Raw genomic sequence first — 27587 nt, 5'->3', positions numbered from 1 at the left:
ACATACACACACACACACACACACACAAACTGGTGATACATAAGTTGCGGGTAGAGGAATATAATACACCAAAACAAACACTAACCTGAAGGGGTTAGGGTTATGGAAACACACACAAACTTACAGCAACATTAGGGAACAAGCAAATGCATTGTACAGAAATACATATATACACATACACACACACACACACACACACAAGCAACAATGTCTACAGCCGTAGCGCATGCGATCTGGCAGTGATTCTCATTAGGTAGAGATATTCAAACTCAAATCCCTTTTTTTTTTTTTTACACCAACCGTTCTGTTAAAAAAGAAGCCCAAAGCTATATGCCACAAGGCTCATTAAAAACCCTGTAGCAATGGATATCAGACACTCAACCATTAATAACAATACTATATACGTCTCCAGAGATTAGCCTTCTGAAATGGTGGCCCTGCTCTGCCCATCTGTGTGTGGTGTTGTTATGCACCTTCTCTGATGGGATCTGCTGGTAAAGCTCAGGCAGTTTTAACAATTAACCATTTATTATATTAATAGCAGTTTGCATCACCTAGAATGTAAAAGTGCAACTGAACTTACCCTCTGTTAATCAAAAACAAATTCCTTACTAACATCCGTGCAAATACGCCACCAAACATGTAAAGTATTGTGAAGCTTTCAGGGCTTATATATATACTGAATCTCTACTTTGCAAGGAACTACAGTGGCAAGTGCTGTTCATCTCATTTTGTCATTTTTTACTGTTAATATATTCCTGTAACACCCAGTGGCTTAGGGACTGCACCGCTGCAAGGTCATTCTCAATGGGCTCATGCACTGCTGTTGCTATGGGACTAAGCCTCCCTCTCTTTTCCCCAAATGGCATTGTTTTCACATCGTTTTTTATCTCCCCACTGATAGCTGGCTAGCTACAACTAAGTATTTAATTTAACTTCTGGGAAACCATACTTTCCAATAAGCCTCTGCACTCCAAACCCACAGGTACCTATGCTAGCCAACTGGTATTGCATGCTTTGATTGTATGCATATGCCTGGCAATGTTGATACAGTGGAATTCCCACATTTTAATAGTACATTTTTCTTCATTACTATGCATGAACATTTGTTACCATCTAAATTTTGATTTTACAAACACCTGGTTGGGCTGGTATCTCCTGCTGCCTCACCTGGTATGTTGCATCATTACCTGTATTAGTATTATTTGTATTATTATTATTACCTTTAATGACAGAAGCAAATTGTGTCTTTCAATTAAAATAATTACAATATTTGGCCACCAGGTGGTCCCAAAGTCTCAGTAAATGCAATTACCATTAAAGGCAAACAGTCTCCCTGTTCCTGTGTGTGGCCTGGGAAATTAAAAACAAAAACAAAACAAAAAGCAGATGAAGTGCTCGTTTCTGGTCAAATCAGAAGGTTTTCTCAGTTAATGGAATAGCAACTGCTTGAATATCCTCTTAAATGGGAGGTACTTTTAGCTGCAACAGATCATATTATCTGCTCTTATTAGGATTGAAGTCATTGTATTTTGTATTTTGCTCTTAATTGTACTGTAATTCTTGATGATGTATTTTTTGTATACAACTGTAAGTCACCCTGGGTAAGGCTGTCTGCTAAGAAATTAATAATAATAATAATAATAATAATAATAATAATAATAATAATAATAATAATAATAATAATATTTGCATTACTTTAAGGACTGTTTTAAGGATTTTGTGAAGGTTTATAAATGTACTAGGTTAAACAGTACTGGTACTTTGAAAAATGAATGAAAATAAACTTCTATGACAGAACCAAAATAGTTGTATGGATAAACAAAGCTTGGTTTTGAGTGACTTTCAACAATTGTAATCGTCATTGAAAAGTAATTTTAAAGCTCTCGCCTCACCTTTAGGCGAGGCTTATTTTTACCTTCATGTCTGTCATGGCCTACACATCTCTTAAACCACTACCTTATTTTTGGCTGGGAAGATGCATCTGCCTGAAGCAGCATGCCTCTATATCTTTCATAGCAGCAAGATAATCAGTCAAACAAGACACATCCTGAATGGGTGGGAAGTAAACTATTCAGTAAACACACTACCCTCATTATAAAACCGTCTGTTCCAATGTCGCCTCCAATATAATGTCACCATACCTTGGTCCCAGCTAGAACCCAATTGCATTCACCCTTGGAACAGAATACAGCTGTTTACAACATGAAGAGTAATTGGCTTCCGTGGACTTTGTTGTAATGAGGTAGCGCTGCACTTCAGTGGTTCTACAAATATATTTGATTTTCAGTACTAAGTAACAAATACGATAACTAATTAAAAGGTGTTGCACGCTGAAATATAAGGTAATGCAATATTGCATGCCGTTTTGAGTGGAGTTTTCGAGTCCTCTAGGCAGATTTGAATGGTTAATGTGTTCTGCGAATCTCAAGATGTGTCATGGTATAGTGCTTCACTTAGTGATAGACTGGAGGTTTAACTAAGCACTGGGATTCAAGAGAATGGCAATGCAATGCTCTGTACTCTACTAAAGAGTACAAGGGCAGGTGCAATGGCATGAATCAACCAATAGTAGACACACAGTGGTGCTACATTTTAGTATTTGTAAAAAGAAAGGCATGAAAAGAATTTGAACCAATACACCCTGGTAATCCATTACAGTACCCTGGCACTGTATCAGTACCCCTGTCTAACCGTATCAGCACTTAACTGACTACTGCGAGCAGTAGGCATCAGTAGGGCAACTATGGGGAAACGTGCAACTTCTCCATTGCCACCCAGCAAATTGCCACTGCAAGGAAGGGGACTATCTGGTTGTCATAACAACCAAGTGAATTAAAGCACAGGATGGATAGACCCTAGTTTACTATCTCCTAGTTTAAAGGTGAAAAATTGAATTTCTCTGAATGATCCTGGAAGAGCTTGCTCACTAAATTTCATTTTGCGTCAGTGCAATACCCCACAAATCACATCTCCTTTCCTTCGTATGTGGGTAGGAATGGTGGAATAAGCCAAGAATGCTTCACATATTGTACAGGTGCGCCACATCTCTAGAGGCACAGGCTGCCTCTCTTCACTTGATAAACCTGATAAAGTGAACTGTAAGTAATCACCAGAATAAATCAACTAATCCCACAGATTCCTCCTGCTATGTGTGTGCCCCTGCCACTCATCCCTTATAATACTGAGTTATGAGGAGTATCAAGGCAAGGTCATAAATTGTGGTGGGAATCCCTATTTTGAGAGTAATATAAGGACAATATAACTACAGCAGTGTCTTGCACCAATGGACAGCAGGTAGAATGATATGAGCCGCTGCTTATGTTGTGAAATAAAAAAGAATCGATACAAGTTTTCTGGGTAAATATCGTAATATTGATACACCATTGTATGATACACTCTCAACCCATTTAAACCTTCACTGAATATTCAAAGCAGCTCACTTGCTTCTATTCAATGTGCTAGCAACTGTCTGAGTGGCCGTGTATAACAACTGTATCAGACGGAAATTACATTTCAACATTGTGTAAACAGACAGGCGAGTGTACAGTATCTCCCGAAGCAATGCTTTATTTAAACAGATGGTCTGTATTACCCTATGTACCCTACAGTACATACAACTATTGACCAAACTCTAACTGCCAAATGTAAAGTTATGGATTTCCTTGGTATGAATCAGTATTTTCCCATGCATATTTTCAGTTTACGGATATTCATGTCCCCCAAGTTCAGGTGAACAAAATGATTATATGTCAACAGTACTTGCCACTTCAATGCAGTACAATTACAATGCTCAATAATTACAATGATTTTCAAATATCAGAGTAGAGTATAATGTTGGAATCCGTTTCCCTTCACACTGAGAAGCAGCAGTAGGAGCTGTTCAATCACTGTATAAAAAAAGCAATCACTTCCAGCAGCCCATTGCTGTTAATAATGTGTTAATCAGACTGAGCACCCTGGTATGAAAGTGAATCCAATTCCCCAAAGTTACCTGCCTTTTAACCAACCAAGCGCTCCTCCTAATGACATGTATTGCAGCCAGGGTGACAGAAAAAGAAACGGTGGTACCAGCTATAATTATTATAAATATATATTTACTATTATATGTGCTTTCAAAACTCCACATGTAAAACCTGCTGGAAACGTGCAACAGGTACAGGTTATGGAGTTGTTTTATTAGCTGTAAACTCCCTAAAAAAGAACAAAGCAACTGTTTCATAGCAGGGTCCAGAACAAAGGCCAAAAGAAAGCCCAGAATGGGGTCCTTCGCAGAATATTGAGCCGTCAGTGAGGGGAAGGGGCAGGCAGACAGATAATAGCAGGAGAGGGGAGTACTCTGCTTTACTTTGGTACTGTATTCAGTAGTAATAAAGAAATTTAGCTGAGATAGTTGCCACTAGCACCGAATCTGGTTGTATTCTCCTTTTTTTTCATGCAAAATAGCTGTCAAAATAAGGCCATGCCAGACAAATGCAATCAGCATTCTAAAACGTAAGTACTTAAAATGTAAGAGATTGAGGGAAAAATATATTTTTGGAAAACACAACATAGATACTTTATTTTACTCAAAGTGGGCTACGCACATGAGGGGAGGTGTATAGCAAGGACAGGGTTAATGTCTCTGCCAGCAAACACAGGTGTGGCCACTCTCCAGTTAGTGTAGTGCATTTTTTTTGTGTACATCTGTGTATTTTGTTTAAACCTTTTTGTTTTGGCCCGTGTGCCTGTTTATTTGTCCCTGTGTTTTGTTTGTGTTATTTTGTTTATTAAATGTGCGCTTTAGCACTTACACTGCAGCTTCCTTGCCTCTTGTTCTCTTTCTTGCCGCGACCCTGCTACAGCTACCGATGTCATTCGATTTTTAAAAAATCAAGTATACTGTGCGGCATGGATGTGCAAGGCCAAGCCTGCCTGAAGCAAGGCGTGCAGTGTTTCTCAACCTAATCAGCTCTGAAGTCTTCATGCTGCTGCAGGTTGTTAGCTCGTGCCCTGGGGGTGTCTGAGCAGATTTTCACCTCTTTGTTTGGGAGGTGATAAGGAGCAGGAAGGCAGGGCCCTGTGGCAGGGTGCAGGTGCCAAGAAGCCGAGCTGCCAGTCCAAGCCAATCAATTACATAGAGAAGGCCACAGCGACGTCAGCAGTATGCAGGGAAAAGACAAGAGACTGGGAAAGGGGTCCCTAAATAAGTAAGAATCCAGAGATTGAGATGTACGTTTTGAAAATACCCAGTTTGACAATTTAAGCAGCATATCATTCCTCTGTTGTCCACTGGCACTAGTGCTCCTCTTGAGCATGTTAGCATACAATGCTGTAGTTTCTTTGGCCAACGTCAGTACAGTCAGGGTCACTAAAATCTGCTTGGCTGGTTCAGTTACATGTAAGCGTATTACCAAAAGTAATCAAGGGTTACAAATGCTGGCATTTAGTTTATAGGTACATTTATTGTCTTTTATTAAATGCATTGTGCTCATAATAAACAGACCACTCTGGTAGAAAAAGTGTGGACACCTCTTGCTTTATAATTTGTAGGATTACTGAGTCATTTAGTATAATTTAATGTATTACCCTACTGTAATTTTAGCTCCAACCCTTGTCCCAGCCATAACTCTAATCATTATTTAAACTTATTACTATGAAAATTGAGAACACACTGTTATTTTGTGCCTTATAAACATGACCAGTTATTTCAGTGAAATACATGCTTTAAAAATGACCCCAATGTAATGCTCTTTCACTGCAGTTAAATCACATTTGTTTTTCATGTTTCACTTCTGTGAAATAAATTTGCAGCTTCTTTTGCTTCTCTTCTATATTGAATTCCATTTAAAAGGGCATCCTTTATTTTAATTGGGTAGATATGAGCTGTGCTGAACAACAGTTCACTTTTATAATGAGCTTCAGCACCCAAGTTTTATTAGCAAACACACCTCCTTCTCCAGAGATGTAAAAGTTGTTAATTGTTTTCACAGGAGTGTTTGCCAAGTATCAGAGAGACTGCAAAACTTGTTGTATTCTGTCTACCCTTAGTATTTCACAATTCAAGCTAATATGTATTAACGTCTTGTTTCCTCCATGGATTGTATTTCATAAATATGCGTATATGGGATGATTCCTTAACAATGCTGGAACATGTTCAAATTGGCCTGTGACGTGTTCATAAGTTGATTCTAGTTAGCTAGGACATTACCCAGAATGTTTGTGTGCTAACAATGTTCTTGTTATTCTATGTTAATGGTTTGTCAGTGTACGTGTGGTGCAAGTCGTTGGTTTGTCTACACGCAAGATGTCATTTTTTAAACTACCTGCTCCAGCAGCATCTACACATAAACTGATGATGTCATGTCAGCTCCAAAAATGCAAACCAAGCATGCATTCTGGAATGTCTTAACTTTCAAGATTTTCTTAACCTTAATTTATTAATTGTTAATTCTACCTTGTTCCCTTTCACCAAACTTGGCCTCAGTAAAACCCAAGTCAAGTAAAACAAAGCAAACCTTAGCTTAAACGTGTTTTTGCTTAGAAAGATGTTGAAACTAAAAAGCAAGTTAAACTTCTTAATGTTTTAAAAAGTGCATATACTGCTGGAGTTGCAGAGAAGTGGATGTACTGACAACTTGCACCTATAGTCCCTTGTTTATGAAGATCCCTGTATGGTTTATATATAATAATGTAGGAATTTGCTCACTGGTTAGTACAGGGTGAGTTATACTGTACAGTCAGGTTTGCACCCTGGCTGAGCAAAGCCACCGTTCTATGCTGGGGATTCCACAGGGAGTATTGCATTGGCTGTGACTGAGTCATTTCACCACATTACAGTGGCCCTGCTTTCAGTGGGATCAGAGGATGCCCACTGACCTTCAGTAGTTGTCTTGAGCTGTTGTGGAGAGTTGCTGAGTTGAGGGAACATTATTGGACATGTTAAATTGGAGAGAAAAAACAGGGGTGAAATAATTGGGCACACTAAATAAAAAAACACATTAACCATATTTGGCACTTTGCCTGTATTCTTTTTTTATGTAAGATGTTGGGTTACAACTGGCATCTCTTAGTGATGTGCGTTTACCCTGTGGAGCCAGACTCCACCTTGACCTGTTTGAAGTAATATTTACATCTTCAATGTTAATATTAATAAGACAGTGACAGATTAGTTTGCCTTAACGAGAGCAGGTATTTTACAAGCACCTGCAAACTGCACACAGCAGGTGTGAGAGGTTTGGGAATTTAATACCCTGAACTACTGTGTTTCAAAGCTCTAACTTTGCCAACAACCAGCTATAGTAACAGGACGGCTTTGTGTGCTAGGCCAACCAATTGTTCATCTTATTATCAAAGGAATGCTCTGAAGAGGTAGTTAACTAATCTCTCGTATGAGTACATACCTTTATTGAGTGAGGTTTTTTTTACTATGTATCTTCACCCAGTGGGCCATATTTTGAAGCAAGGTTAATTTACTGAGAGGAATAAAGCAATTATAATGGTGAACAACTAGCAAGAAAAACACTGCAACCAGGAAGGAACAGATCATTTATTATTCTGTGTATCTTGCTAGTTTTTTTTTTATTTTTCAAAGGCTCTATGTGTGCAGGATAGAGATATAGTTAAGTGTAGTACTGACAGATGGTATTGCATGGGACTTTCAAATGTCATTAACATCTTTCAAATGCCATCCAAAAATTCAACTTGATGAAGACATTTTGCAGAAGCGTTTGCCTAATATTTACTTAGTTTCTTATCAGCTGGTTTCACAGATCAGGATTAGACTACCTATAGTCCAATATTAGTGCTATTCAGGGTCAGTGACCTTAGTCTTTTCAGATGTCACAATCTTCAGCAGCTACCTTTTAAACATCAATAAATCTTTGGTTCCAACCAATGTTACATCCAGTTAACTGCATAGTCCTTGTTTACTGCACAGTTCAGTTTCCTGATTCCTAATTTATTTCCTATTAATATATCCACGATTTCGTTCAGCACTTTTCATGCTGTTTATACCACCTTAGAGCACTAAACCACCAGTGCCATTTTGTACTAGTACACCTGCTGCATCTCCACAACATACTCATGCAACACTATTGGCAATTACTTGTCCGTTTTACATATGCTTTGGCCAATCAGATAGTTAGGAGGTTACCTGCCAAAGCCTTTGTTTAGTACAATAGGTATTATGATCCTGTTGCTTTTACTATTATTTAGCAAACAGAAGTCACTGTATCTTCTGCAGCACAGTACGTGTGTCACTTGAGATTGTACAGCCCTGCTTTCAAAGCCACAGCTCTCTTTGTTGTATCTGATTTGGTTTGCATTAGCAGTATTTTTGCCATTTAAGTGATGTCCATAGGGTTCTGTGTCTCGAGAGAAGAGGAAAGATCAAGTCAGATTTTTCTCAATGGTGTCGATTTTGTATTTTTGTATTCTTTAGGAAAGAACAAATGTGCTGCCCATTTGAAACTTGTAGCTGCACACAGGGATTTTTATCCTTTGAAGATATGACAGAAAGCCGAAGCAAAGTAACCTTGTAGGCTTTGTAAACAAACTAAACATCAAGATACTAGTGTTGTGTGCATATTGATAAATTCCGAACGGATGTACGTATACCAGTAAAAATCCTGGTGCATAGGAAAAAGTACAGTACAGACAACAGCACATTTAGCTAGACTATTTGATACATTAATATGATTTGTATTAGTCCTGTATGCTGTGGATGAATCTCATGAAATATTGAAAGTAAATATAAACTACAGCACTAGCAACTAAAGGTAAACACTATGTCAATAACATGGAGGCTAATTTGCTTCGTGCCTCATACTGCCTTTAGGGGTGTGATTATCTAATGTTAATCACACCCCCTGTTGTATCTTAATGCTTAATTATATTATGCCTACTCTAATTATTATGTAATTAAGAATACCTAAAAGTACTCTGCATACTCAAAAACATGTGTACATCTGCAACAAGTAATTCTAGTTAATTGTCAAAATAAAAATGACTATAACCATTCTCACAATGGCTCATATGCTATTGTAGCTGTCGTTGCGAATAGGCACTGCAGTGCTATTTCTGGATTGACATGGAAGATCATTTTGGTAAAGCACTGAGCGAGTCAGGTAGCGGAATAGTAGTAGATGAGCACTGTCCCTGCCTCAGACAGTGTTGCATGATTCAAATGAAAAATGGATTGATTTTCAAGTAGATCAGTCTGGTCTTTTTGTGATTAAAGGGAAATGCAAATGCTGCTCTCTCTCCCTCTCGCTTTGAACTTTTTGACTGACTGTGAACATCAGGTTTGATTATCTCTGCTGTGGCGAGAGAAGTACTTCTTTGTATGATGTTACAAAAAGATAGAGAAAATAGTTTTTCCATTTCTCCATCTTGTCCATTATCGTTATCTTACAGTCTGCTTTAGGACCATCCTTGATCTTTGCTGGATGATGTTTATGCTGCTGCAATGGCCAGCAGACACGGGTTTAACAGAGGAAGGCGTTTGAAAAGACAACTTTACAATTTGATTGGCAGGTTTTTGGGGCTCTGGTTTGGCTTGAGGAAACAGCTCAACATGAGTAAGTAGGTGTATGAAAACACACTTGAAAATTAGACAAAATGTGCCAAAACTCTTACACAAAAAGAGTGGCCAGTATTTTTACAACCAATGTTAATTGACCAATATCAAGGACTTTATACAAAACATTGATTGATTGAGTAAATCTAAAAAAAAAGCTTCATAAACCATTAGCCTAAAAAAATCATAGCAGGACCACTTACCAGGCTATAGAAATAGCTGCATTTGGAGCTAATATCAATACAATAGCACACTTGTACAGATATGGTAATGAAATGGATGACCAGTGTAGATTCATATCATTGTGCTTACTGTAGTACCATTCTACCCATTGCCATTATAGTTGTAGCTCTGCCCTTGTGCTACGATTGCCCTTTTGAATGATTGCATTGTCATAGTAGTATCACTGCATTGCCATTTGAGATCAAAGAACCATACTTCAAATAAACTACGTCATGTGAAGAATTGTTTCAGCTTGCCCTGTGCTTTACCTGCCTTATTTCCTAGTTGCTGAAACCATGTTACTTAGGTGTATTAGTGGGGATCTTAACCTGCTTGTCACAAAAGCAGCCATGCACAGTACAGCCCTGCTATTGAAGATGCTGTATTATATTTTAATAGCATTTCTTTATTTTACTTGCATGCATTAGACCATTTTTTGCCCTGCCCTTTCGGAAAAGGTGTCCAATTGCCCTTCCAGCAGATAAATACTTTGAAAGCGCCAAGTTAGCCTCAACATTTCTACAAGTAGCTGTCACCAAAGCTGGTTGCAGTACAGAGTAGAGGTTGATAATCCTATTAAGCATGGCAATCCAGCTATGCATATGCCCCAACAGCAGCTGGTGACTTTAGAGTGGAACGTTACATTTCAGAGGGTTAGATGTTGTTTCCTCACTTTCTAAACACACTGGTCAACTTAATATATCAAACCAAAGCATGATTTTTAGAAAAAAATATATTTGAACAAGGGTTGTCATCATTTTTATCTTACCCCAAACAGGTATCTGCAAGGGTGCGGGAGTGAGCTGGAAAGAGTATCCTCCCTCTTTTTCACAGTGGTACAGCCCACCTCAGGCAGAACTCTGCATGTGAATACACATTCATTATCTAATCTCCTCTTTATGTTTAATTTACAGGCTTTTGCTGCTCAAGCCATATGTTTCTTTTGTTTTCACTCGTTCTTTGTTGCCAGCTCTGGCTTGCAGCCCCTGATTTGCCTCTGACTCAAAGACAGCCCCACAGTGGAAGTACATGCAGGAAAGCCCCCCTCGAGACTCCCTTTTTAAGACTTCAGCCTCCTCTCCTGCCCCCCTCTATTGATTAACAGCCAGAGGTGTGTATGTGTTGTGTACTGGGGGATCCACGTGTGGATAGGACTGAATCAGTCAATTTGATTTAAGGTGAGATAGAAGCTGTTTTGTTCTCTCCCTGTCCCTCTCATTCTCTCTTTTTGCTTTCTCTGTGGTTAAAGCTCACTGCTCTGGATAGCTTGTGACAGAGGTGCCTGTTTGCCTGCCTCCCTGTCTGTACTCTGTGCCTTGTCTTGTCTTTTGGGAGTTTTTATTGAGGTAGGGGGGAATGCAGGATAATGAACGATGGGGATTCTTACCTTGTGCCAATGTAATAATGGTTTCTCCTCATCGCTGCTACTTGTTGCCATGGGATGGAATTCTCCTGAGCAAACTGGGGAGTTTGCACAATGCTATGTCATTGTTCTCACTACCCTTCAGCAAAGACCAATGCTCTGCAGTTTGAGGTCTACGGCTTTGTTTTATTTCTATTTTAATGTGTCATTTAGTGTTCTGCGGGTTTTATCAACCTTATTCCAAGGAGTGTTGTGTCTTGTCTGTTTGGATTTTCTTTAATTATTGAAAAGACATGCCTGTTTCCTTGCCATGTGCTCGTTTTTTGATTTCAGCAGTCTGTTGTTACTTTAATGGAATAGTGAACCAAGAAATAAAAGTTGGCATCTGCTAATACTAGACGTTTTATATCAGATGAGACTAAAACTCAAAATTTCATTAACACCATTTTTTTTCTGAAAAACAAAAATATCCATTAATCTTATATGTTTTGTAACTTCAATGTGTTTTCCTCCTTTGACAATCCTTTGGATTTGTGGATTTCAATATAAACCTTCAAAACCATTTGAGATGCCGACCCTTCAATTTGACTTGTGTGACCTTTTGTGGTCAAGTGACCTTTTCATTTTGCTTATTCTTTGACACATTAGAATTACTAATTTTAGTGATTCTCAAGGTTTGATTGTATTATTATTATTATTATTATTATTATTATTATTATTATTATTATTATTTTTATTTTCTTAGCAGATGCCCTTATCCAGGGCGACTTACAGTTGTTACAAGATATCACATTATTTTTACATACAATTACCCATTTATACAATTGTTTTTTTTTACTGGAGCAATCTAGGTAAAGTACCTTTCTCAAGGGTACAGCAGCAGTATTCCCCACCTGGGATTGAACCCACGACCCCTAGCCCAGAGCCCTAACCACTACTCCACACTGCCTTATTATTATTATTATTATTCTTCTTTTTTTTTTTTTTTTTTTTTTTTTTTTTTACAAAGCTGCCAAACAAAGTCTCGTATCTCACAGACTATCTGAGTGACTTCATATTTGCAGGGTTATTCTGTATGCTGAATGTGTTGGTGACCATGATATTGATCTCTAGCCTAATATGGCTGCCATATGTAGATCATGCTATAGAGGCAGAACACTTTCCATTTGGTTAACAAATACTAAATGTATTCTGTGATTTTCTCAATTAAGTTACATTTTTCAATGTTTTCTAGGAAATGTCATTACAACATTGTTTTAACCACTGGCCATATCAATGATACAGATCTTTTTCACATATCCATTTTAACTCATGTTTGCAATAGATTCCTTCCTGCCATTTCCCTTACATTACACCCCCAGGGATGCGTTGTTTTTATTGAATTTATTTGAATTATTTACATGGGTGTCCTTCTGTAACAGGGTTAGCATGAACCGACAACAATGCACACCAAGTAAACATCTTAACCACTATGCAAAAGAGCCAGGTCATCGGTCATCGGTCATGGTAGTGCATCATTAAATGCTGCCTGTTACACTGTCAAGGTAATCGACAGCAGTAGTTGTCAGCGCCTCCTTTGACAACCAAGTAATACTTTAAAAACAAGTATTAAATCAGAGATGAAAAACATTTAGACTGTGATTGTTCTTGCGGTTTACTCATTCATCCATAACGTTTGCCATTACTCATTATTGATGTTCACCTGTAATGAGGTATTCCAGTTTCTCTGGTCTCAGCTCTTGTCTCGGTACCATTATAAGTCCGGGTTTATGTTTCAACCAGGTAGAGAATGGTAGTGAAATCCAAACTGTTTTCCAGTGTACATAAAGCATCAGTCACAGACAGCCTCTTTGTAAATTATGTGCAGCTAAAAGGATTGCTCTCCCCTTTAATGTTTTCTTTGGTATGTAGTACTATAGTAAAAGCATTAAAGCATACTGGAAACATGGTAAAGAGCAGGGGAATATTGTAAAAACATAGTTAACCATGGAAACCATAGTAAACCATATACATGGAAAACTGCAAAATGACTAGACTGTGCACGATTAACTCTGATATGGGATAAATTCAATACACATTTCAAAAGAAGGATTGCACCAAAAATCTGGTATGTTGGCGGTAGTTGCTGACTATGACAACAGTATATTGTACAGCATATTAGTTTAATTACAAACCCAATAGTCTATGCTTGTTTTATAGTAGTTAGAGGTTTAATGTTGTTGTTGTTGTTGTTGTGTTTTTAAAAAAAAAAAAATTATAAAAACTTGGATCAGCTTTGGAAAAATTGAAGCATGTTTTCTTTCACTGCACTGTCATGACAAAAACACTTTATAGAACAAGTTGAGGATATTTAATAGATGTTTGTGTGTTTTGCTTCTCTTTCTAGCTGTGGTCTTTCATTCTTGACAACTGGCATTTTCCATATGTTTTACAAACTAAAGAAAGCATAAAAATATTTTAAAAAATAGCTATGATTTTTAAATGAGTTCCAAGAGGAAAATAAAATAATTTTAGATTTATATGGTATAAAACTAGCAAGAAATAATGAAGCAACTAAGTTGATTCTTGCTCAGTTTATACCATTACAATTGTTGTATTGCTTTCAGAAAATGTGTCTTTGCACTTGCCGTCTGTGTTGAAAAGCTTCATTGTGCTGGTTATGAAGCTACAGGTTGCTCTGTGATGCGTGACCGCAGATCTTCGTGATTTGCACGCTTATATGGCAGGGGCTTCTTGTGTTTGACGCACAGAGTGCTGGGGCGAGACAAGTCTTTAATTTGCATTTTTAAGAGAGAGAAACAGAGAGAGAAGGAGACAGATTTGCATTTCTCAAGTGTTTTTAGACTGTGGTTTCAATCAACAATGCAAAGTGCCTTGTGATATGCTGCTGCTTTGATGTCAAAACCATCACAACAGGTGTCATCCTTAAATGCTTCACATATACAGAGTGTGTGCTTTGTATAAATAGTATCAGCTAGAGTTCAGGCCACTGCACTTGTCTTCAGGTTTGCACAAAGCAATTAACAGAACATTAATCCTATTCCCCCAAGTCGTCGTTTGATGAGGTAAGTGCTTGCACTGAGGTTCCACTGACAGCCCTAATGATTGCAGAGGCTGCTGAGTGCAAACTTAGCTGCATACTATACATTAGCTCTGGAAAGCCTAAAGGAACAACATTATTTAGGATTATTTGCCTTCCACCATGGCCTTCCATATAGTAATTTGTTGATGGCAAGTTACCAAATGAGAGTCCAGTACACTAGAGACAGGTGTTAAATGGAGGTCTGTTAAAAGCGGAGAGCTGTCAATGAATTATTATCATAATCAGAGATATGTTGGAGTTAGGCAAATAAATTGATAAATGGCAGTTATACAAAATCGTGATGGAGAATAGGGCCCTGTTTTGAAGGAGAGATACATACATCAATACATGGCTGTTTCTTGCTAGTTTTACGGTTTGCTTTATTCCTCTCAGAGTATTTGCACTTCAAAATAGGACGAGGCGAGGCTAGTGACCTGCTTGGGTTCCTACAGCTGAAACTACTTTGCACAATGTAAACAGTCAACACGGTTTACTTTCTCATAAAGTAGAGTGCTTGAAAAGCTAAACTATTGAAGCACACAGTAAACAGACATAAATGAATTATATTGTATGGTAAAACTGCACTTGTTTTATGTTGTTAGGCCAGTCTCAGTATTTTATTTTTCATTTACAGCCTTCTGCAGAAGCTGCAGTAATAGGAAATTTGCAACTGAAAAAAAACCCCAAACAACAAAAACTAGTTAATTAGTGCGAATAGTTGTGAAAGCCCTATTTCCTGGTTCAAACAAAAGTGAATGAAACCACTGATGTAACGGCTGTGCTGGTCCTATAGGAACTGACAGCCTTTGCCTAGTCCCTATTGTACACAAGCAGCCCTGATTGGCGGTGTTTTCATTTTTTTTATTGAAAGGCATCATTATTGCAGTCAAACAGTTTGTTGAGTGTAGCCTGTGTGACACCTGACTTTGAGCTTCCATCACTTATCATGTGAAGGTTTGTATTGTACACTGGCTTCTTTAATGAAGAAAGTTGACAATGTGGTAATTACTTAAAGCCAGTGAAGCTTTTGTCTGCAGGGTCTTATTTAATCTATTAATCACTGGTGCAATTTGCTCTAAAGGGGTTGTACAGTACTTCGGTATCTCTAGGCAATCCAAACTCTTTTTTCATTGTGTTGGCAGCAAGATGTTCTGTTCATTTTTAAAATGTGTATTTCAGCAGTGTGCCCTGGAAGATTAAATTTATGATTCTTCTGACAGAATGCAGGGCAAAAAATGCCTTGGCTTCATTAAGAGAGAACTTGAACCTGTTAGGAAATGAAATAATAGGAACACATTCGCCTTGTCGTTTTTTGTTTTTGTTTTATTGTAACAAATGTATTTACTTTATTATTGAGCCTGAAGAAACCAAACCACTGTTTTATTTCAATACTGAACTACCAAGCTCAGTGTGGCCTGCTGTTTCAAACTGCAATAACTTGCTCAGCAGCCAGTCAAGCCGCCTGCTATAAACTGGACCCTGGAAGTAATTGATTGGACGCTAGGTTGGATAGGTTTGCTTTTCAGGCCTCTCATACAGAATAAATGTCCTGCTTTCTTGAGACTATTTCCATTGTCTACTGTAAATTGACTAACTTTAAACAAGGCACCCATGATTATTTAAACTCACTTGTAACTGTAGCTGGTGATGTTTCTTTGTTTTTGTAATTTAAAAAATATGACTGTCACTTATTTGTAACAGTCTGTGTTATTGTGTGCACTGCTGTCTTCCAGGTTCCCTGTGGAAATTAAATATAACCCACCATAGGTTCTCATTTAGGTTAAATGATAACATATACAGATGTATCAATGTCTTCACTATTTTAACAGCGGCTATTCCTAACTCCCTTAAGCCCATCTCACACTAGACCGACCCGATAAGACATTGACACGGAGGCCTTTAGTCTGTGCCCAGAGTACCACAGCTAGCTAACATCAGGTCCTGTGCACACAACAAAAAACTGATTCACGCTTATGTTTGTAATTTATGTAATGTGACAGTTCTAATCAGTTTGTCTCTTCGGCATGTACTGTTCTTGCTGACAGGCTTTATAAGCAAAATATTTATGACCGGCAGGGATGGGATTCAATAAACACTTTCTATGTGACTGATTATGCCATCACCACAGACAACTAAAAAGGGATTTCTCTTTGAAGTGTCTGAGCCTTCCTGCTGTATATCGTTGTGGGCTCAGTTGAATTATAGCATTGTTGGTGGCTCTAGAAGTTATACAGGGAACAAACAGTAAATTGTGAAAAGATTGTGAAATCCCACAATATCTATATTACAGTAATGCTAGCAGCTTTCAGATTTCAGGTTTTAAAGTAATTGGGAAGCTATGAGAACCAAAAGGATCTTTCTTTACAGAAAGAGGAAGATCACTTAGAGTTATTTATAGTATTAATAATTTCAAAATTCTGACCTGTTATTCACTTCCATTGGATATATAGATGCAAAAAAAACAAAACATGTTATAGCAAGCATGGTAACAGGTGTATATTAGGTTTAAGAAAGTTCTCGGTTTGCATGACTCAATTTCAGGTAGTCAGTTACTGTTTCACTTCCTATGTCATTTCACCTCAGCAAGATCTTCAAGGTCAAAGCATGTTACAGGCAGCAACACATCTGTCAACAGGGGTAACATTTTTATTTATTTTTAATTCCAGGTTTAATAGCCAAAGATGTGTATCTATATTAGGGATGGGACGAATACAGCGGTTCCGAATAATTTTCCTTTAAGGTCTCACTGAACCGACACATTTCAATTGAAAGCCGGTCAAACTTTTAAATCACACAATTAAAATCAATTAAAAACAAATTGTCGCTTTTTAATCTGTAGACAGGTAAGTTTTGAGTGGCCGATGCAGATCCACATTATAAACACATAAGCATAACAATAGTGTGGAACGTCTTTAGGTAGGGTTTAAAAAAAAAAAAACCTCTTGTTACAATTCTTCGATCTGTTGATTTTGAGGTTTAAAAGTTTTAAATTGAGATGAGGCAAAACATGCATGATGATAACTGGCCAGTTAAAAGCCAACAATTCCCTTTGAATCGAAAGCACTCTGCAGAACCTATGACATCATTTAAGAGCGTCACCATGTTCAAATTAAATGTCAGTTCTGTTTGTTTATTTATTCATTTTTAAACCCTTTTTAATTTACTCTTGAAGCTGCTGTCACAGGGAGGCATGGTTGAGACTTCTCATTTTGAAACGTTAATACTGAAAATGAGCAGCTCAGGTTTCAAGAAAGGAAACGATTAAGGGCATACAAAAGCTACATTTCTGAAGTTTAAAAACTAACCGCTTGGGGTATGCACTGCAGCTGTTTTATATTGCTTTCCATACACATCCGATTTTACTGTGAGTATCTACAGTTTGTACAACTCAGAATGATTGCCAACACTAAAAAACAGTAAGGGAAAAACAATTACAATGACATTGGAAGCTATTTATTCTTGCACAGTTTAAGCTACAAAAATGTTCTCCGGACATGGAATTGTATGTCCATAATAATTATAATGTCAATAACAGAAGCAGGGTCAGTTACAAATGACATCCTGCAGAAAAAAATAGAAATACTGTTAATACACTGAGCCAAGCAGTATAGAAAAAATAAAAAAAAACTTAAGTACAGGTCATGCTGTTAGTTTAAGAGAATTCTCAATAATCCTTCAAATTGCATTAGAGTGTATGCCAACTAGAGATTACTAACAGGTGCAAATCCTTCAGTAAGTGGAGGTTGCTGTGCCATTGCCTGGCTCCACTCCCTGTACTTATATATACACAGCTGCAGCTTCATACAGGACTGTTGGCTGTCTTTTCATTAGGAAAACAAGGGGTTGTGACAACTGAAATAATTCAATGAATCATTTGCACACCTTTTATTTGCAATATAGTATCCGTACATATCCAGTATAAAAGTTATTGGGTACCAACTAGGTCATGTTTGTATAAATTACTTTCCAGCAGCCTATGTAATTTGATGAATGAAATTCTCTCCACCCCTACAAATCCTTCTTTCCTAAGCAGCTGTTTCCCCTTAATGACTGACATTTATTTTCGGCCAGTTTCATGCTTTGACCCCGAAGACCTAGGAAGTCCAAGTGTAACAGACCACCTGAAAACTAAGAGCTTAATTAACCTTTTAATTAAGTTTGTGTTAGCATGTGTTTTTTTCAAAACTGCACATGGGGTGCCTACATAGCAAATAAAAAGTTGTGATTTATGGAATTATTTCAAAAGCTGTAACCCTTGTAATTGTCTGATATGGGCACCATTTGTCTTCTCTTGTTGTATCCCTTACACACTGCAAAACCCTTAAGGGTCTAATTTCGCCACTGGAAGTTCAAGCCAGCGAGCCTCTCATCCACTTCACACAGCTGTGAAGTTTCTGGCTGATGCCTCCTAATGAGAAAGGTGGCAAGCGGTTTGTGAAAGACAGAAGTGACAACATGACATCTGTGTGTGAAGCTACCTTACAGATGGTGTGCCACTTTTGTTCCTTGCTGGATTTTACCACTTGTCACTTTCTGTCACAGCAATATGTGATTCCCAAGAGTCACACAGAGAAGAGCTGTTTCTTGTACGTACATAAAGCTTGTTGTTAAACTTGGCTTCTAAAAGAGTGCAGTGTTCTACACAGAATACTTACACAGTTCCTGTCCGGAAATGTTGAAGATGCTTATTCTGTTGTATGTAAGCCTACAACTAATTTTTACTATAAAATTGTCAGAACATCAGGATTTGAAAAGGATTTGAAAAGCGTATACATTATGACTTGGATTATGCATATTATACACACTGCTAAATATTTTTTTAAGGACTGATACTATACCCAATACACCATAATAAAAGCATAGTTAAGTCTCATAAAGTAAAATAACTGTTATGATCAAGTATGCTAAATGTGTTGTTTTGAATCTCATACAGTCTGCTTCCTTTGTGCTTCTCTGTGTCCGTGATAATTGCTTCACATAGGAATCCAGAAATCCTGTGCAGTCTTGTACCTCCTCAAGTTTCAGCAACAACACTTGAGTAATATGGCATTGCAAGTCTATTCAAATCAGATGCACTGGTAAATGTGCTTTTTTTTTTTGCTTTTAGCTGAATGGTTTTGATGAGGGCTGGAGCTTTGAATTCCAGAGCCAAGTGAGGGTGGCAGAATGGGATGGTTCATTGTGATAAGCAAATGCAACTGTTCCCAACAGTTTAAATACACTATAAAGTAACTTAGACCTGAACATTGCTATCAAGACATTGTAACTGCAGATTTACATCGCATTGTTGTACTTGACATTGGTACGTTAATTGGCTCAGTGCAGATGCTGCAATGAAGCTTCTGTAGCTTCCCTCTTCCCCTATCAGTCACCATTTGCTTCTAACTGCACAAACTACTGGGGGGTCTACTGTCATGACTGACCCTTTCAAATTGGCATTCTCACAGAAGTTGTGCCAAGCTGGCAAATCCTTTAGTAGGCATTGAGAACGGGCCCTGCTGTTTAAATCTTTCATTCTGCTCATTGTAATTGCTCTGCAACTTAGATATTTAGTGGATAATTCTTTGGGTGTGAGAACTGAGAAGTTACCTGTTGAGAATGGAACTTTACCAATTAGCTTTCACTGCCTTTCCAAATGCAGTGTTGATTCAAGCATTGTATTCAATATAAACGTTAAATGTGATCACACTTGAAAGTAATTCTCGAGTCAGTACTGGGCTTGGCTTTTGCAATAACCCACATTTAAAATAAATAAATAACACTGGCCAAGACATCACTGGATATGCGTGGGATCCGGAGTGAGCCGCAGTCATCCATAAAGTAAAACCACTGATTGCATGAATGTGTTATTCCTCATTCTGCAAATCCTAGAAATTAGAAAGCAGCAATTACAAAGACAGGCTCCTTGCAATACATTTTATGGAAGATGTAGGTACAGCACTACCTCTGATTTAAAGGCTTTTGGGTCATAGCTGAGATACTTTGGGGATAACATGTGCATCATTATTTTCAACACAATTCTTCCAGTCTGGAGGTTTAAGTGTAATGTGGCGGCACATTGAATTGCAATATTGTCATTCACAGCTACCAACTCAGTTCACAACTTTAAGGTTTTTGTTAATAGGTCTTTAAATCACAGGGAATACATAACCATGCAATGAAATGGTAATACAGTAACTGCTCTTACATAACTGCTGGTGGAAAAACTGTATAATTATATAGAAACAACCTGTACAATGATGTTACCATGTAATTACACCAGATAACATAATGTTGTTACCATTTCCAAGTAGGAATCATTGCTAATTACCCTGCTATTACAATGTAATTATTCCCTGTAATCTATAAAGTGCTACTTTGTTTTACTTGATTAATCTAGTTCTTGTCCTAGTTATTATACTGTCTTTAACTCTTAGTTGTGAATACAGTGCTCAATGGCACAGTGACACTGCCTGCAGTCAGGCACAGTGTGGGCAGGTGTCTTGAGAACCCTTCACTAATAGCCCAGCGAGCACACCTCAATACTGACCTTGACAGACCCTGCCATTCAAACATGGGCCTCTCACAAGCAGACTGACAATTGTGATGCTTTGTACCAAACTGTGTGGTGATGTGTCCACTGGGGGCCAATTTCAGTGACTCGAACCAGATTCAAACCCAGGTGAAATGCATGATAATCTAGTGAACTAGCCTGCAATACCACCCTTACAAATAGTAAATTAACACAAATTAACAAATGAGTAATGTTAAGCAATCATTTTTGTCCCTTACCTATCAGGTAGAGAGATGTAATTTAGAGCTAACACCCTCAATATAATCCAATAACCTGTTGATGTTATACACATTTATTAAGATAGATTAATGTAGTCCAAGATGATGGGACTGGGTGTGCACTGGTTTAATGTGCAAAGATAGAGCTGTGCTGGAAGTATTTAGCGGAACCCTATGGGCAAAGCTACTAAACGAATGTATTTTTTTTCCCCCAGCCTGTTTATTATTATTATTATTTATTTCTTAGCAGACGCCCTTATCCAGGGCGACTTACAATTATTACAAGATATCACATTATTTTTTACATACAATTACCCATTTATACAGTTGGGTTTTTACTGGAGCAATCTAGTTAAAGCACCTTGCTCAAGGGTACAGCAGCAGTGTCCCCACCTGGGATTGAACCCACGACCCTCCAGTCAAGAGTCCAGAGTCCTAACCACTACTCCACACTGTCTCTGTTTCTTATAAATAAAATACATTTGGAAGATGATTTCCTTAACAAAACTCTAGAACCGTTTCATGAATATCAAACTATATATTATTCATTAAAAAATGGCTTTGGAAAAAAAACAAAACTCATTCATGCTTTGTGAATAGGGATCATTGTGTGGAAAAACATGTGATATCCTGGACAGCATTTATATAAATTGAGATTACAGGCACCGGCAACGATGTTGCACATTCAGACTGACATGTTTCGTTATGTAACCCTAGGGTCCTCATTATATTGTAGCCAATATTGCATCTGCGCTCTTCAGTGTGTATATAATATTATACATTATAAATGAGAAAGTATGCCCCTGGTATTATCCTTTATTATATTCTCATAGTACAGATGGTGTGTGCTTAATCTATGGATTACAGTAATGATGCACCTCTGAGTAAGTATGCCTGCGAAAAGGCATCACAGCTATATATAATCTTACAATAGGCCAGGGGATAACTGTATTTTAATGGCAACATATTGAAATCTATTAACACATACACTTCTTAACGAAGGCTTTTCTTTCGAGTGTTGATTATGTTGGTTGGTGTTTTGAAAATGTTTTTGGTCTTTTAATTGTAAAATGTGTTACAAGTGAATTTGGTTTCCAATTAACTAAAGATGGAAAGTGTTGTTTCTCTGTGAAAACATCAAAGGGTTGTAAAACAGTCCCCTGTCTCTTGAAGGAAACGGTACTGATAGCCTGCTTTGTTACAGGGTTTGAAGGGGAGCTAAACCTTTCATGCTGGATGCAGTAAATCAAAGGTCCTCCTTCTTTGTCAGGATCTCTCTCATGTGGCTGAACTGGAGGTTTGTCAGGCTGCACAATGTGACTCCAGCAGTGGTCTCAGTGGGGGAGTGATGTTCAGAAGACATCTAGCGTTGATTCTGTTGTCGAGCTCCAGCAATGGTTGATTAGCATTACCAAAAGAGACATAACTGCGCCACATGATAGTATCCCAGATATTGTCTTCTTTAACACGAGAGAGAGCATAGTGTCATTCCACCAGGTCTCCCATCCCATTTCTTATTGAGACACTTTGTATGGTGGAGGTCACATTAACATGCCCAGAGTTTATAGTACAAATATGAAATTATACATGCAAGTGAGTTTGCAGGTTTGGAAGGTCACCTCCATAAACAAAGATTTATTTATTTAAGAATAATAGCCATAAAACAACTGGGCACGATTTGACTATAACCCTCTTTCCAGTATCTGAGCTTAAATTTGACTAGACCCGACTACTTCAAACTTGTCTGACGTACAGGATAAGAAAACTACTTTAGACAAATCTTAGCTGAAAAGACACCAGGATTAACTGAGTGTGGAGAACGAACTGTGCTCCTCAAGCAAGTGAATGGTGGTCTCTCCAGCTCAAGGGTGATGGTAGGGGGTCTCAGTGGTGAAGTCATATGAGAAACGCCTAGCACGAGGTTGAGCTTGGTATTGGGCAGACAGCTAGCTGTTTTCTTTAGTGTGCGTTATCAATTCAGTACTAGTAGTAGGACAATCCAGGGAGGTGCATTATTGTAAAAGGGGAGGAATATGAACTGGATACTTAAAATCCTATTAAAAAAAAAAAACAAAAAAACACTGTTACGTTTGACCACTGGCTGGCTCTATATGCTAAATAAAAAATCGAATTTTGAAAACCAGTTATGAAGAAAACAATTATACAAACAAGTATTCTCAATTAGCCCATTTTACTTGCTCATTGACTGTCTCCTGTTAACCCATTTGGCAAACTTGAAATCTTTTTTTTTTTCTAACAAACAAAACCCAAGATGTTTTAGCAGCTTGCTTGTGATGCTGCTTTTCTCTATTTTTTTTCCCTCAGTGGAAAGATAAATAGGGCCTGTTGGGAATTATCTGTGATGTTTCAACATCTGTAGCTTGTTCGGGATTACACTAAATATGCATTTCATATCAGTCAAGGATTAAATTAGTTTTATTAATTCAGTTTGAGTGTATTAGAATATACAGCATGAGGGGGTCCCTGAATGGCTCACCTGGTAAAAGCACTGCCGCGAGGCGTGCAGGGTGAGTCATACAACCAGAGATCGCAAGTTTGGATCCTTGTTGTGCGAGGCAGTTGGTCTTCGCTGGGGACTGGGGGGGGGGGGGGCACCACATTGGCTTTGGTGCTCCCGAGGTTGGGGAGGTGGGATCCGGCTTGCGACGACACTTGCAGGCCAAGTGAGCTTGGGAGTAGAGATTTGCTGGGCTGGTCTTTGACCTGCAGAGGCCGGTAGCTTGCGGACATCCGCTCTCAAGTTCCTGGGTGTAATAAGATGGCGATTGGCTCGTGGGATCGGAGGACGCCCACTGAGCCTCTGGTCCCTTAGGTGTGTGGGGAATCGCCGTGGTGAAGGAGAAAAATAATAATTGGGCATTCCAATTATTCCATCACTGTGCCCCCCTGCTCTCGTCCCTTGAGCTGCAGGGACCACCCTTCACTGACTGGAGGGGAGCAGTTCCTTCTCAGCACTCCTTGGATTCTTTTCAGAAAGAACAGCAGCTTTGTCTAACTGTTTAGTGTTTGTTATCCTGGAACAAGTGAGATAGTAATCCACTTGTGATCTGAGACAGGATTTTATTCCTTAAGGCCTGGTCACACGGGCAACTTTTGTCGACGGCAACAAGAGGAACACATTTGTTTCCTGCGTGTTGTCTTGCAGTTTGTGCTGGTCACACGAGAGGCAAGCATCTGTCGACAAGCTGGCAACACACAGGCAACAATGTAATGCAACCCAATCATAATGCACATTTTTGTCACAAGAGGTAAACATGCTGCGAAGCTACGATATAAAAATGTACCAATTAATTGCATTAACAAACCTGTAGTTTCTTCTTAAATAAAAAGGTGTACATGAGAAGAATTATTTAGTTAGTAGGTCTACATATTTAATATGCCAAACGTAATAAATATCAGTATTCATAAACAGTGTTTTCAATACTGTACTTTTAGTTCTAGGCTTTCGAGAGCAAGAAAGCAGACCTGAGGTTTTTGTTTTGTTTTGTTTTTATTAAATGTCAGTTTACTGTTAAAATGAAAGATGTTATGATTGGGGGTTAATGTAGGAATGACAGGTATACTGCATACATGGCAAATTAATTAAAAATAAAACATTTTTTAATATTTTTAAAAATATGCCACATGTGGCATATTATTATTGTAAGATAGATTCGTAGCTTTAATATGTTATTGCAATCATGGACATTAACATTTGCTTATCCACATACACACTGTTTGCAGATCTATAGACTATAATTAATTGGATGAAATGCAGGAATCAGAATTTATCATATGCTGACTGTCTGACATTATGGTCTAGCCTTATCATCATGTGACACTACTAACAAATTTGATTGGCTGGTATTGAAAATGTTGCCCTCGTCTTGCCTGAAAAATAAAACATCGTCGTAAGTGGGAGACATGTCACCGGTGTGTTGCTGGGGTGCATCTGTAGCCCCCTTGTTGCCGACAACAAATGTCGCCTGTGTGACCAGGCCTTTAGGTTCCTTTTATGATGCGTTCCTTGGGTGATGCGTTCAGTCCCTATTGCTACACAGTATATGTCATATTTTCAATGGTGTATTATATAAAGCCTAGATCAGTTAGCTGTTACCTGTAAAATGGGAAGTAGCAAAGATTTTGGGAAAGAGCATGATTGTCGGTTCTTGTCTAGTCAGAGACAAGGTGCCCAAAAACTTGGAGAGTAATCCTAGAATGCAGTTACAACTAGGAAAAAAGGACTGCTGTGTCATGCATCTTTAAGAAATTGTGAAAGTACCTGTCAATATTGGAAAGTTCTGTGTTTTTCTTCCTGATGTACTGTAATTTCAGCTACCGTGCCATCAAACTGTAATTTTCTGCAGCCTTCGTGAGTTTAAACAGCAGCTCTTTGCAACTGCTGTTGTTTGTTTGTGTCTAATAGTCTGACTGTCATTTCTAGTAACGCTGGATGGGGAAACCAACACCTGTCATCAAAAAGCTGGAATGAGACTTCTCAAACTCACTCTGCATCGTGGTGGGCTCCTCTGAACAGCTGTTGCTATTGTGAGCAGCAAAAACATGTCACTGTAACCAATCAAGCCACCGTAATGCTGGCGCAAACCCCTCCGTATGCCATTGCTAAAATGGCATGCCTATTGTCACTAATCCAGAGCTCTCTGGTCTTGCTGTTTCATTTAGGAACCACGATAGGTGGCAGTTTCGGTTTCTGCATGGCAATGCAGGCCTTTATTTATTGCTAAGGGGTGGAAAAGGCTAATGTAAAGCTTAAGAGGGATTGGGGTTGGCAGTGAATTTAATAGGCCTTGGGGCAATTGGTACAAAAGGCGACTTCTATTTGTAAAGGCAGCTAAAGTGCATTAAATTGGGACAAACGGTTACTGCAGAGATTTATAGCATCGTAAGAGCAGATTATGCAGCACTATAACTAGTTACAGCTTAGACCTGGTGATGTTAACCTGGAGCGTTTTAATGATATGAACTGCAGATACCAGCCACTTCGTGTGAGTGGTGTTAGACTGCAATCTAAATGCACTCAGTGTGTCTTTCTAGTGATCTTAACAAGCAGTTACAATGGACTGGTGATGATAAATCGTAGGGCTTTTGTAGTTTTGAAATATCCCAATAGGATTATAAAGCCATTATATTGCCTTTAGGACCATTAGCAGCACACTGGTAATAGTATGAACCAATATCACAGCAATAGGAACCAATACAAACTGGAAATGTATTGTCGAATCTCTTATTTTCATTTCTATGGAAGTACTACAGTAGCTGTTCAAAGTGCTATCAGGATATCTATTGGTACTGCTTCTCAGTGGATTTACAACTGGAGCTCTTTACAGGGTTTGGAGGGCACTAATAGAATAAGAGGTGAATACTGTTAGGAAATCATACCTGTGTATTATCCTAAGCAGAATCATTACCAACAGTGACAACCCAGTGGATTTAGAAAATATTGCACAGTGATCCTGGTTGGATTAAGCCACAGGTACTGATAGTGCCATATTTCAGTAATGGCTTGCCAATAGCTCATGCCATTGTGATTCCATTGTCAAGATAGAAAAATGTTTCCAAGTCTGTCTCGTATCATTGTAGCTGCCCATGTGTGACCACTGCCCCTTAGTACAGAACCCTTGCTTTGCCATTGTAGTTTCACTGCAGTTGACAATTTGGTAGCGCTGTTGACTATGCAGAATCACATTAGAACACATACAGTGCAGTAACAGACAATTTGGCCTGAATTACAAAGCAGGTTGTACCCTGGAGTAACTCAGAGATGTTTAGCAAGAGTGGATGGGGCAAGCTGGTGCTTGTGTAGTGCTCATCTGCAGCCTCCTTGGTAGAATGCTGGAACTACACTGGGGCTCCAGAGCAATCTATTTATTCTTTAAAACTGTCACTAAAAGGCCCAATTATTTTGAAACTGAGAAAAGCATGGTTGTAGTTCCTGATGGCCTGTTATTGTAATAGAGTGCCATAAATAGAGCTCTGAGGAGGAACATGAACTTGTCTATTCCCAACATTTAAGTCACTTACTATTATCAGTCCACTGCACGGTAAAGCCTGAGTCGAGTTTAGTTTGAATATTTTTTTTATACAATGCGTAGCACTGCTTATTTCGTGCAGATATGCTGCGATGCTTAATAGTGAAACAATAGACTTGCTGGTAATGATTTTGTGGCAAACCTCTTCGTTTTGTATAGCGTGAGGAGTGAGACTGGGCAATGGATAATGACTGTCTACAAAATAGATTAATCAAAGATTTGTGTTTTAAAATTACAGTTTTAATGCAGTGGTCTGCTGATGGTTATGCCACACAGATACTGGAATGGTATCTTAATGCTATTTGTTAGTCTTGTCTATATGCTTTCACTGTTTTACTACACTTTTCTTTTTGTTTTACCATATTATTATACCATAGTATAAACTTTTAGAAGAAACACCGGATTCAGGATGTCATTACACCAACCTACTCTCTTACTCCGATAAGAACCATTTGTCCCTTATCGTTAAACTGTGAAACACGACAGCAGTGTTGTAGTAATTATTGTAAGTCACATTTACATTTATTCCAAGAACTGTGA

General features: G+C 38.3%; 1 protein-coding gene across 3 annotated transcripts in view; it reads left to right on the top strand.

The window, feature by feature from the left end:
- Positions 1 to 27587, top strand: part of gse1b (Gse1 coiled-coil protein b) — a 255712-nt gene that overhangs the window by 48886 nt on the left and 179239 nt on the right. Inside the window, exon 1 of one of the 3 annotated variants that reach the window (XM_058992649.1) lies at positions 10945 to 10959. The exons of the other annotated variants lie outside the window; for them this stretch is intronic. The gene's annotated coding sequence lies outside the window, so the exon portion shown is untranslated. Of the gene's footprint in view, positions 1 to 10944; positions 10960 to 27587 lie in introns of those variants that run through there. 3 annotated transcript variants of the gene reach the window in all.

Source organism: Acipenser ruthenus, chromosome 19 (genome assembly GCF_902713425.1).
Source record: "Acipenser ruthenus chromosome 19, fAciRut3.2 maternal haplotype, whole genome shotgun sequence".
NCBI lineage: Eukaryota > Metazoa > Chordata > Actinopteri > Acipenseriformes > Acipenseridae > Acipenser > Acipenser ruthenus.
Note: the sequence above shows the minus strand (reverse complement) of the source record. Positions and strands in the feature narration are given on the sequence as shown.